Below are 11,710 nucleotides of genomic sequence, written 5' to 3'. Positions count from 1 at the left end.
GCCCCCCCCCCCCCGGCTTTTCGCGCGTCGGAAGAAGGCGCGTTTGCTCTATATATATGGTGATTGTAAAGGAGGAAAGAGACGCCTACTTCTGCCGCCCTTAAGGGAGCAAGGCGCAGAACGCACGTTTGTTCTCCGCCGTGGGTTCACTCCCCGTGAAAGCGCACGTCCCTTGCGCCCTTTCACGCGCACATACAGCGTTCGGCGCGCGGCGACAATTTTATCTCCATTGACGTCATACGGAACCTCACGGCGACGCCGACGGCGACGGCGACACCGACGGCAGAATTCTGCTTTGAAGTGTCCATATAATTGCTATCGCAATAAAATACTTCGTAACAGCAGTTATCAAATCTACGTGCGCGGCATATTAGCAAAGGCCAATCGCAAATGACAGATACAAACAAAGACCTTTGTTAATTCGACCACAGATATCTAGCGCATAAAGGTGCAACGTGTGCCCGCCGGTCTAATGAAGGAGGCCATGACTTTCGCCCCCGACATATTGCGGTTAGTCTATACGTTGTCGCAATTTGCATGGTGGAACTGCACCTTTGAACGTGAGCAATCGGCAGCTTTATTCATACATTTTGTGTGCGTGCTTTGGGCGACGGAAACTCGTGGTTGCTGTGTTATAGACTGCTACGTCATCTCGTGGCACTTTAATTCTCATGCGCTCTTCTAATAGCCAAAATAAGTTCATATGTATGCACATCTAAATAAAATGCTCGGTCTGGGGTAATCGAGAAAATAAGGCCATAAGTAATTTTACTACAATTAAATTACACGCCATTCATCTGCATTGCGCCTTTGATGACAGAAGCCACGAAATGCATTAATAAATTTAACATACACGAGCCATTATTTGCAATGGACGTAATGTACAAATTGCCCATAAGTCCTCCTTTGTACGGCTTGTGCATGTTAATCACATTGTGCACATGTTCTTGAATATGCTATTCATCCCAAATATTTCTCGTATGACATCGCAAACCTCGACTAGGCATTGTGTTCGCACTTCATGAAAGCGCTATATTAGTTTGCGCAAGTGAGAACAACTAGAACTACCTACGCCTATATACTTACTGCTCGTCCAGGTCTTGTTGATATTGCCAACTTACTGTCTGCTCGTCGACATTAAGTCAGCAGTCGACTGATAGCCAGCAGATATTTACTCGAAGAATAAAGCATTTCTGGATAACGAGGTGAAGTGTTCGTGGACGACGCAATTTTGTTTGCGGGGTAGAAAACACATAAGAATTTGCTTATGTGTTTTCTACCCGGCAAACAAAATTGCATCGTCCATCCACACTTCACCTCGTTATCCCGAAATATTGCTTTGTTCTTCGAGTAAATATATGCTGGCTATCAGTACCAAAGTTTATCATCCACGCATCGCAAAATCGCAAGCCTGCGAATTTTTGGCACGCAACAGCCGCTCTGGGCGAGCTGGTTAAAAGGATTATTTGCTAACAGACGGTGCAAAAAAGACGAGAACAGAGGATTACTGCACCATGAGCACTCGTATTTTATAGCGTAAGTGAACAAAATAAGTGCTCGGAAAACTAACCCGACAGCAGCAATTACGTTTTCTTTTTTTAATTTTTAAGTCGGGGACGGAATCTCCCACTTTGTAGGCGTAGCTATTCCTCAAATCTCGGATCTTTACTAGCGCACGCGAGAAAAATCACCCACATATACGACTAACCTTGGAATACGGGGTGATCAAAGACACCTTGCAGCAGATAGCATAGCCGACATCACTAGCACGAGGCTTGGAAATACGTATTCAAATACAAGGCGTATCCACTTGAACTAAATCTTCAAGATGACACTAGTATCGAGACATTTTTTTCCCAAAATGTGGGATGAAATACATGGGCGTTCCAGTTCTGTGCTTCATTGGATAAATGGGCCCTTTGTTGCGGTAATATGTGGAAAATACCGCTATTTTAAGGCGCGTTTGATAACGCATATATACTCCAAGGTGATGTCATTATTAATTTAAAGTGGATAAGCCTTCAAGCTCACGGGCTACAATTCATAAATTACTATGTGTTCTATAAAGTAACTAGGATGTTCGGCTGTGAATTCTATGTATTTAATTAGCTGAATATCTGTTTCAATTTCTCATGAAAGTAAAATCCCCTGTCTGAATAACCGAACATGCTATCTGGCACATGTGATTTTTTCTACTTTCCGAAAGCTTAATAACCCCGTATAATCAATAGTTTGGCCGATCAATACGATTTCACACACACACAGCATTATTGTACATCACTGTATGCGAGTCGATTTGCACACCTCTTCGATTACCTATACACCACCCGCCTACGGTCGATTGAGCTCTCGTCTTTAATAACCGAGCATCTACGTCCAATGTCCCGCAGATTCATATTTTTCTTCATCGTTCAAATTCTGAAAATGCCACGGAAAATAATTATCCCTTCAACCAATCTCGTCAGCCCTGCGTCAGTGACCTTGGGTGCGAAGGGCAAGCGAAAATTTCCGCATGGTAAAAAGCTTGTAAACACCCACCTACATTGTGAATAGTAATAGCTATCTTTTTTATCTGATCAGGTCCACAGAAATGGAAAAAACTTGTTTGTATCCCGCCAAAATCTTGCTCGCGCTTGCCTCTCGCTGATCATACAGTAAATTTCTAAACGCTATCAATCTCGCCATCGGAAAATTTCGCACTCTTGTAATTGAATAAAAGAGTGCGTTATAATTCATGCAAGTGTAAGTAAAACCACCTACCTTTTTTATCCATAGTCGTAGTCGACTCCATGACTGTTGGCACAGGACCTAGATGGGAAGAAACTTTGTCGCATGAGCTTTCATCACCATGCACAATGCTACATATTTTTGAGCTGGTGAGCACAGGCAAAAGTATTTGTAAGGCTTGTGTGCTCCACATTGCATGAAATAGCTATCTTATTTCGTGCACGTCCAATCAAAGTCTACGTACGCGGTATGCTGACAGCTTTGAGAAAGAAAACTTTACTGTCACTGTTATCGGTGGTGACTTAGCCATGCTGTATCTGCATTAGTTGATGCACGTGTCTAATCCCATAGCTTATCACCTACGCCCAATGCCCTGCAGATTCGCGATTTCCTTCGCCATTCAACGAACTCCACTGAATAAAATTCTGCCTTCTAGCAATCTCGCTTGCCCTGTGCAATGTATCAGTGTCCTCGGGTGCTATGTGCGAGTGAAAATTACGACGTGGTAAAAAGCGCTTGCGTGGCTCAGTGTATCAGACTCCTGCGCACAGCGGGCCTGTGTTCGATCCCGGTGGGGACCGGGTACTTTTTTTCTCATTTCTGCTGATAGCGGTTACGGTTACCACCGCGAAACGAAACAGCTATTGAAATGAACCCATAACAGTTTCCGCTGTAAAAAGCTACCGGGTGGGCCGAGAGAAGCACCTGCTTCCCCCCCCCCCCCCCCTTCGCTCCACCTTCTAACATTATGGCAAGAGCCACCTACCTAACCTATTCGTACCTTCATAACCAGGAACCAATACGGTTGCTAATAGGCAAACTGAGTTCTGTATCCCACCAGAATCTTTACTCGCACTTGGCGCACGAGGCCATCACATCTCGCTGAGCGTAGGGGAAATGTCTGTATGCCATCCATCTCGCCATTAGATAATTGCGTGCTTTCATAATGGAATAAACATGCCAATCATATGCCAAATATGTCAGTTATCGGTGAGGACTTGCACATGCTGTAGCTGTGCCTAAGTACGTGTGTCTAATCACATAGTCTATCCAGGGGCGGATCCAGATTTTTTCTGAGGGGGGGGGGGGGGGGGGGGGGTCAGCGTCCGTCACTGATGATGATGATGATTGTAGCCTTGCTTATTTACCGAAATTCACCGTTTCTGCTCACGACAAACCCGCGTTTTATACGGCTAGAGCAACACCTGTAGCCCGCCGTGGTGGCTCAGTCAGTTCAGGCGTTGCGCTGCTGAGCACGAGATCGCTGGATCGAATCCCGGCTGCGGCGGCCGCATTTCGATGGAGGCGAAATGCAAAAACGCCCGCGTGCTTGCGTTGTAATGCACGTTAAAGAAACCCAGATGGTCAAAATTAATCCGGAGCCTTCCACTATAGATTGCCTCATAATCAGAACTGGTTTTGGCACGTGAAACCCCAGAAAGAGGAAGAAGACCTGTAGCGAAGCCAGGTATCGGTTTCTCCGAGACCATAGGAAAAGGACGTTACCCAATACAGCCATGTACATGGCGGCTGTGCCTGATAATACAGGGTGTTCAAAACTAAGTTTTATGGTTTTCTTAAAATTAGGCACTGGGAGGCACACGAAGACCACCGGTACAAATAAGTTATGTGGCCAGGGGGGAACAAAGTGAGATGATAATTATCGCTGTGAGCAGCCCAATTAACTAAAATTGAACAATTATTTTTTGTCGACTGCAGTAAGTGGGTATGTTTGTATTGAAAACTTAGAGGCAGTCGTGTTTCTACACAGTATCAGTCGGAAGAATTATTCTAGCGTGTCCGTGCTCCGAGATATCCGACTCCAAATTTCAATTGTCGTACTGCGCAGAATTATCGAGTCGACGCGAGAGCGTTTTATGCTTTGTGTTGCTGTGGAAGGGAGGCATTTTCAACATTTTTAGGGCATTGACATCTTGATGGGTGAAGTGTTGTCATGAGATTTGTGCATGACAACACCAAACTTAAAGCGGCAGTATGAAATATTTGTTAGCATAGCTAAAAAGGTTTCTGCTGTTGATGGTGCAGTTGTTGCTCATGATTTCAATCAAACTTACCATACTTGGAAATCAGCAGTCACTTTATTTGCGTAGCCCAGGCAACGACCATGCCCGGTCGTCTAGTCACCATTACGCACACGCACTGCCCTCCGGCTTCTCCGCTCGCGCCATTATCTCGGCATGGCAGCTGCCGCCATCTTTACAGGCTGCGCGGTCGCGTGTTACGACAGCGGTTACGGGTTCTTCGATTTTTTTTTTCATTTCGCCAGCCGTGAGGGGAAGGGGGACAGTTATTATCTTTGCCAATGCCTCCGCCCCGTTGTCAGACTCAACGCCTCACGCAAAAGCCGCGTCACATCAGGGAGGAGCTTTGCACCGATCCTCACTCTTGCAAGTTGCATGCGTAATCGTGCGACCCACAATTAAAATATGGAGTTGGATATCTCGGAGCACAAACATGCTAAAAGAATTCTTCCAAGTGAAACTGTGTGGAAACACGACTGCCTCTTAACTTTTGAATACAAACATACACACTTACTGCAGTCAATAAAAAGTTAATTATTCAATTTTAGTTAATTCGGCTGCTAACAGAAATAATTATCATCTCACTTTGTGTCCCCCTGGCCACATAACTTATTTGCGCAGGTGGTCTTCCCGTGCCTCCCAGTGCCTAATTTTAGGAAAACCATAAAGCTTAATTTTGAACACCCCGTATATCTAGTCGGTATTGTTTCTTAAAATAAAATTTGGCATGATCTGTTGCAGGTTGGTTATAAATTCGTAAGCACGCGTCCGTTCTTGGAGTTCTATTGGGACACCTTGATTTCCTTAAGAAGATCCTTGTGTTCGGCTGAGACACCTTCGTTTGCTTTGGAGGACTAACTCCCCTTTTCTCAAACAGCCCTCGACTCGAAGCTCTTCCTTCACTCCACCTTGTTGAGCACTGCGCCGCCTCTCGACTGATAAAGACGCGACAATTCTAAAGAATTCCCGTGAATGATCGTGAAGCTCAGTGACCACTTCTTTGGAGGGATGGCGGTGCTATCTTTCCTCTTGAGTCGAGGTGTTGTGTTGACTAGAGGAACGTTCTTGAATACGGGCGTAACGCCCCGCTCCAACGCGGCAACCACTGCGCTGGGTGTTTACGATATGCGAATCACCGCGTATGAAGACTCACGCTGGGTGTTTACGATATGCGAATCACTGCCTATGAAGAGTCACGCTGGGTGTTTACGATATGCGAATCACCGCGTATGAAGACTCACAACCACCTACAAGAAGAACGATGTGGCGTGTTAGCCGAGAGCGCGATCCAGCGTCTTCATGTTTTGTTTCCCACTCGACGTCATCCTTTTACAAAAAGTGCGCATCTGCTCCCGTTTCTCTTAGTTTCTCTAACCACGCGACGCCATCCTAGACCCGCGCGCTGGCGTTGGCCGCTGACGTCACGCTCCCGCGAGAACGCCCACTCAGATAAAAGGATCCGGCGGGTTTGAGCCTCCTATGCTTAATGTACGACAATAAAACTGCGAAGTTACAATGAAAAACTTGTAGCGTACGAACGGTACTGTGCTCGTGCTGGATATTGTCAACGTGCAACTGTGATCACAGTTTTAAAAAGTTGCCTATGCGTAGTTCTTAGTTTAGCTGTTAGTTATTATTTATATTTATTTATTTATTTAGTACATACTACAGACCACATTGAGGTCCTTGCAGGACGGGCAGACATTGAATACAAGACATATACAGTATAATATATGCACACACACACATTATATATATACACATATATATACATATATATAGACTTTACAATTATATATTGCTCACAGAAACACTTCGTGAAAAGATAAAAAACGCAATACCTTAATCAATCTATGGTGCAATTAACAGAACGATGTAAAAAGAAAAAAAAAAAGGCTAGGGTATTGCGCACCAAAGGCAAGGGAGTTTCACAGTCAACGACTTGCCTTGCTCATTCTACAGCAAGGAGAACACATTCTATGCAAAAACAAAAACAAAACAAACAATAAAACAATATAAAAGAACTTACATACAACGCATTCACATGTTGTAAGGGGCGGGCAGCGAATTCCATTCAGAATAAACACTTCAGCGAGAGATCTCTTTCATTAAGTAGGTTGGTCGCGGAACCGATGACATCCAATGAGGCAACCGATGACACCCCGAGGGGGAACTAAGTTAATCAGGTGCGAAGGCGCTCGCGCGCACATCGGCGTGCTTGGCAAAAGGGACGTCTCCTCGTTCATTCGACGCCACCAACGGGACGAGTCAGGCACAGCCGGCGCCAGGAGGTCCAAGGTGTTCATGAGAAAAATTAACTACGGCAACTTCGCGACACCACACCCCTACGGAATACAACTAAGCTTGTGAGCGAGCTAGCTTTACTTCTACATGGCTGCTACCACTGGTACTCGCGAAAAATACTTTTGAAGAATGCTGGTGGCCATATTTTTTTGCGACAGGGCCATCCCCCTGTCAGCGAGGGGGCGATGCAGAAATCTGAGGGGGGGGGGGGGGGGGGTTGGACATCCGGCCATCCCCCCTGGATCCGCGCCTGAGTCTATCACCTACGTCCAATGTCCCGCAGATTCTCAATTTCCTTCGCCCTTTAACAAATTCCGAAAATGCCACAGAATGAAATTCTGCCTTCAACCAATTTCGAACGCCCATGTACCTTATCCATGGGTACACTTATTTTGGGTACGTGGGTACACTAATTTTTGCATGGTAGCAGGTTCCAAGCAGTATGGTTTCTAATAGGAAAAATGGGTTCCGTATCTCGACAAATCTTACCTCGCCCTTCTCACACTAGGCCCCAATAAGTTCTCACTGAACGCAGGGTAAAATTTTATACGCCATTAATCTCGCCATAGGAAAATTGCGTGCTTTCATAATTGAATAAAAGCGCCATTCTATTTCATGCAAGTGCAGGTAAAACCACCTACCTTCTGAAGCCGTTGTCGACTCCTCGACCGTTTGCTCTAGATGTGGATGGGCAGAAATAATGTCTCGTGAGCTTTCATCACCATAAAACATAACTGCTACTGATTTTGCACAGGTCAGCACAGACGAGTCATTTGAGCCAAGTTCCGAGTAAAATGCCTCACGCTGTCAGTCGGCAGAAATTATTTGTAAGCTTTATTTTGTGCTCCACAGTGCATGAAATAGCTGCGGTGTTTTACTTCGTGCACGTCAAGTCAAAGCCTACGTGCGTGCTATATGTTGACAGCATTAGGAAAGAAAACTTATGTCAGTGTTATCGGTGGTCACAGTCATTATTGATCTGTGCAATAAGTAGAAGTCTGCACATGTGTAATGTCCTACGTCAAACGTCGTCCAGATTCGTAATTTCATTCGCCCTTCAACGAACTTCCACCAATCTCGCCTGCCCTCTAACATGGCCTCGGGTGCCAAGTGCGAGCGAAAGTTTCCGCTTGGCAAAAAGTGACGTTACACTTCGTGAACGTGGGGGACGCGCAAGCGTGTGATTGCTATAGAGCACACGAAGCTGTCGGCACTTGGTGCGCCTGGACGCCTACACTGTCCGCATCGCAGATCGTATTACACAAGGCTCTCGCGCGGTCGTGCCACATTGAGCAGCCACCAATGAACACCCCCCCCCCCCCCCTTTTATTTTTCAGGGGAAGACGAGAGATAAGTTCGAGAGATTTTGGCGGGATACAGAACTCAATTTTCCTATTACCCTTCTAGGGGCCTGGTAAATAGTGGGACTTCTATACGTCATCAATTTTGCTATCGGAAAATGTACGCTTTCATAATTCAATAGAAGCGCCATGCTAATTCACGCAAGTGCAGGTAGAACCACCTACCTTTTGTTGCTGTTGTCGCTTGTGTCTCCTCGATCGTTGGCTTAAGATCTGGAAAAGCAGAAATTTTAGCTCGCACTTCGCACCCGAGGCCTCTGGTGCCTCCAGGTGCCTTGATCCTCCGCTTCTTTCACGGCTTCGAACTAGCGTTCGCTGATTGCGCTAGCTAGCCAGCTATATACGCTTACGCCCAAGAAAGCTGTTTTGTGCGCTGGACAACTTTCAGACACATAGGCTTTTATTACGCAACTGCTTTTAAAGTCCACCTATTTACCAGGCCCCGAGAAGGGTAATAGGAAAAATGAGTTCTGTATCCCGCCAAAATCTCTCGAACTTAGCAGACGAGGCCACAATGTTCTCTCTGAGCATAGTGTTTACCTATGCTCAGAGAGCACATTGTGGACTCGTCTGCCAAGTTCCGAGAGATTTTGGGGGGATACAGAACTCATTTTTCCTATTACCCTTCTAGGGGCCTGGTAAATAGTGGGTCTTCTATGCGTCATCAATTTTGCCATCGGAAAATGTACGCTTTACTAATTCAATAGAAGCGCCATGCTAATTCACGCAAGTGCAGGTAGAACCACCTACCTTTTGTTGCTGTAGTCGCTGGTGTCTCTTCGATCGTTGGTTTAAGATCTGGAAAAGCAGAAATTTTAGCTCGCACTTCACACCCGAGGCCTCTGGTGCCTCCAGGTGCCTTTGATCCTCCGCTTCTTTCACGGCTTTGAACTAGCGTTCGCTGATTGCGCTAGCTAGCCAGCTATATACGCTTACGCCTAAGAAAGTTGTTTTGTGCGCTGGACAACTTTCAGACACATAGGCTTTTATTACGCAACTGCTTTCAAAGTCCACCTATTTACCAGGCCCCGAGAAGGGTAGTAGGAAAAATGAGTTCTGTGTCCCGCCAAAATCTCTCGAACTTAGCAGACGATGCCACAATGTTCTCTCTGAGCATAGTGTTTACCTATGCTCAGAGAGCACATTGTGGACTCGTCTGCCAAGTTCCGAGAGATTTTGGGGGGATACAGAACTCATTTTTCCTATTACCCTTCCAGGGGCCTGCTAAATAGTGGGACTTCTATACGTCATCAATTTTGCCATCGGAAAATGTACGCTTTCATAATTCAGCGCCATGCTAATTCACGCAAGTGCAGGTAGAACCACCTGCCTTTTGTTGCTGTAGTCGCTGGTGTCTCCTCGATCGTTGGCTTAAGATCTGGAAAAGCAGAAATTTTGTCCCGTCAGCTTACATCACCGAAAAATATAACTGTTACACTTTTTGTGCTCGTAAGCACTGACAAGTAATTTCCACCAAATTCTGAATAAAATTCTTCACGCTGTCAGTCGGATGAAATTATTTAAAAGGCTTATTGTCTGCTCCACATTGCATGAAATAGCTATTTTACTTCGTGCAGGTCCAGTTAAAGTAGACGTACGTGATATGCTGACAGCTTTGAGAAAGAAAACGTCAGTGTTATTCGTGGTGACTTAGTCATGGCGGATCTGTGCATAAGTAGATGTCTGCACATGTGTCTAATCACATAGTCTAATCACGTTCAGTGTCCCGCATACTCGCAATTTCGTTCACAATTCCAAGGAATGTCAAAAATGCCATGGAATAAAATTCTGCATTCTAGTAATCTCGCCTGTCGTGTACCATGTATCAGAGGCCTCGGGTGCGAAGTGAAAGCTAAAATTTGCACTTGATAAGAAAAGCTGTTTTGTGCGATGGACAACTTTCTGATGAGTAGCTTCTATACGCAATCAGCGTGTACCAGCAACAGATCTTACAAGGTCCAGAGAAGGTTCCTAATAGACAAAATGTGTTGTGTATCCCGCCAAAACCTCACTCGCGCTTGGCACACAAGTCCACAATATATTCTCGCTGAGCGTAGGCTGAACTTGTACATGCTGTTGCGTCTGGCGGTCTTTCGGGAACAAGGAGGGCCTCATCGACGGGCGTGAACATATCAAGTGCACTTTACGCTTGTTGTTTCTCGCGGCCGGGAAGTTTCACCGTCAGTCACCTGGGACTGATGGATGAGCAATTAGGTCCCAGACTTCAATGGGTCCTCGGCCTCGTGCGTAGCTGAAACGGCAACGTCGCTCTAGGTGTGTTTTCGTATTCAGATCGAAGCGGGCGAAGCACCAGCGCCAGCCCGAACTACGACGAGGCCCGGTGCCGACTGTGACGCGCCAACCTGGAGCCCCCGAACGAGACAACAGCCACCACCCTCCCTGGAAGTGGTGGCTTCCGCCAACTGACCGCTACGGAGAGGCGACTCTTGCAAGGGGCCAGCGTCTAGCATTCCCGAATGTGGCTCCCAAGGTGTCAACCACTGCCTGTGTTCAGGGCGACCAGGCAAGATTGGAGGTGGAGCCCGGCGCGAAACGATGCCACATCATGGGCATCGAACTGTGTTTCCTCGTCGAAGTGAAAAAGGAAAACTAAAGGGACACAAACAGCCGGACTTGAGTGTTGTAAGGAGGCTCTACCATGTAGAAGACACTCGGGGATGTAAACACTACAACATGCAAAGATGTTAGCACGTAGACGGCTCCAATATCACGGAGCCCTTCTTGGAAAATATGTACATTTGTATATAAAACCAGTTTTGTGATCTCACTGGACTTCTCCCGGCACCTGGCACGGAACCATCCACGGAACCTTCGTGGCCGCTCGGACTTCCGCTTTCGCAACAATGCCTTCAATCTGAACCTAATTTTTTTGAGAAACACAAACGTGTGCGATACCATAAAGTCGCGTTAGAATGGACACATGCCTTTTCTGCTCACGATCGGTCTGCCAATGATGGCTGAAGCGTAGTGATTCGATGCTTACGACCATCGTATTAGAGCGACAGCTCTACTACTCCAGGTACAAACCCAGAAAACGCCTCGTTCTGTATATCTGACGTTCAAGCTCAGCCAAGGTAAGACTGGGACTTAAGGCCCAACCGCATGCACGCGATATTCAAGCGACAGCGACAAGCGACGCGACAGGCACACCCTGTCACGCTGTCGTGTCGCGGCGTGGAGCAACCACATGAGCGCGACATCGCGAAAAACAGTAGCGACGGATTTACATTGTTGTGCGAATAAATGTTATCGTGC

Source organism: Dermacentor silvarum, chromosome 8 (genome assembly GCF_013339745.2).
Source record: "Dermacentor silvarum isolate Dsil-2018 chromosome 8, BIME_Dsil_1.4, whole genome shotgun sequence".
In the NCBI taxonomy this organism is placed as follows: Eukaryota; Metazoa; Arthropoda; class Arachnida; order Ixodida; family Ixodidae; genus Dermacentor; species Dermacentor silvarum.
Note: the sequence above shows the minus strand (reverse complement) of the source record.